The sequence below is a fragment of the Ascaphus truei genome, chromosome 2, assembly GCF_040206685.1.
Source record: "Ascaphus truei isolate aAscTru1 chromosome 2, aAscTru1.hap1, whole genome shotgun sequence".
Lineage (NCBI taxonomy): Eukaryota > Metazoa > Chordata > Amphibia > Anura > Ascaphidae > Ascaphus > Ascaphus truei.
Window position 1 is genome coordinate 203,599,848 of NC_134484.1, and position 1,812 is coordinate 203,601,659.

At 36.6% G+C, this 1,812-nt stretch overlaps 1 protein-coding gene across 2 annotated transcripts in view; it reads right to left on the reverse strand.

Moving 5' to 3' along the window:
- Positions 1-1,601, reverse strand: part of LOC142487122 (cytochrome c oxidase subunit 4 isoform 1, mitochondrial-like) — a 69,923-nt gene extending 68,322 nt beyond the window's left edge. The window contains exons 1-2 of one of the 2 annotated variants that reach the window (XM_075585851.1): positions 1,519-1,557; positions 675-863 (exon numbers count right to left, since the gene is read on the reverse strand). The gene's annotated coding sequence lies outside the window, so the exon portion shown is untranslated. Of the gene's footprint in view, positions 1-674; positions 864-1,518 lie in introns of both variants that reach the window. The other variant, XM_075585850.1, reaches the window with a different exon arrangement.
- Positions 1,602-1,812: the final 211 nt, after the last annotated feature.

Here is a 1,812-nt window from a genome sequence, read left to right on the forward strand (position 1 = left end):
ACAGAAAACTGCGACAAATGATGTTGCGACCTCCTATTGGCTTGTGTAACGCGGTGAAACTGCCATATTGTTTTCCCTGAAGAGGACAGTACCAGCGTTACCTTTACAGCAATGTATCTCAGGAACCAGGGAGTCCCCCGTGCTGAAAATAGCACCCCAGCTCTGGGAACCCCCCTTCCAACCCATGTAAAAAAGGGGGTGATAAAAATAAGGGAGGACTGCTCCTTAACCAAATTGTGGTACAAATACAGCACTTCTTTTATTTATTTATAAATACACAAATGCAATTCTACAAATACAAAATACAAAACCCCTTCTTCATGAAAAATAAATATTACAAATTATATCATTGTTTTTAAAATGACATTCAAAAAGCTTTGCCCCAAATTTAACACGTTTTCAATTTCTTGAAATCTTTTTCCACTACATACACACATTATCATAAACAACATTGTTTATATGATGTTAAAAAAGAACTTCTTCTCTTCAGGAAAAAATGTCTGATATTCCCCCACTACAAAGGAAAAGAAAAGAGGGAAGAGAAGAGAACATGGCATATATTTCATCATCATCATCATCATCATCATCATCATGCGCAAAAAGGGTGAAATCCACGGGTGCAAATAAACTATTAGCATAACATGTATATATCTTCTTTGTTTTCTGTCTCTTACTGTAATTCCTCGAAAACGCCACAACAAACGAATCGTTTGAATTTAGGATCGTGTAGCACTGAAGTCTGCTGTCACAATTGGCCCACGCATGTCTCATCACACCCTTTATCGTTTGTTAGAAAGACTTTGCATTGGAGGTTGGTGATTAACCTCATTGAAGCCGTGCACGGAGTCACGTAGCTGTACTTCCTTATTTCAAGAAGGAACGATCATAGAAAAAAATCATTATCAGATTTAATGTGTGTAGCAATAACTACAAAGGCGAACCTTCCTTTTCTGTCGTTTTTCTCTCCAACATTTCTTACAAATGTGCACCATTTGTACAGTGCATTTTAGTTGGTATTAACAAATTGCTTGTTGCTTCCCACTATTATCAGCATTAAAGTTTTTTTTTTACAGCAATGAAATAGAAGCATATGAAAAAAACAAACCAGTATTTCACTAAAAAGAACCAATGCTAATTGCCCCACATTTAGGATTTGCAGAACAATACACCTTATATTAATATATTGAAGGCGATTATAAATACTTTGTTTCTCAGATAAATGTGCTCTGCTGCATTATGAAAGCTCATCAAAAAAGCTTCAATTATTTAATTGCGATAAAGCATACTGTACATGTGCAGATGTAGCAAAGGTTATTGTACCCGCAACGATTATGATGGGATATTCTGTGGTATTCTGCGTTATCACTGCCATTGAATCCTATGGCAACTCTCTGATAGTCTGCATTATAATGAGATATGTTCAGTTATCGGGTGCAATAAAATCTACTATATCTGTAGGTTATTTCATTTACTCACCTGTAAGAAGGCATTTAGTGAATAAGTGTATCAAAGTCTTACCTTTGCTTTTGCTGTGAACAATCTACGTGCTTCAGCTCGAGCTCTGAATGGTGAGCAATAGTATCCTACTCCTTATATATAGCAATTCAAACAGAAAGTAGGTGTTGCTGGTTCTCAGCCAAACCAAGCTTCCCCACAATAGGAAGTAGCATAACTGTAACAGAGAGTAACAAAGGACACGAGTAGATTCAGAATCTAGGTGGTTTAGAGCTCATTTCATTGTACAGTATTTCTCCTTTCGCATGCAACTTTTTAACAAGCCAACTCAAAGACATTATGGGGCTACCGTATGTA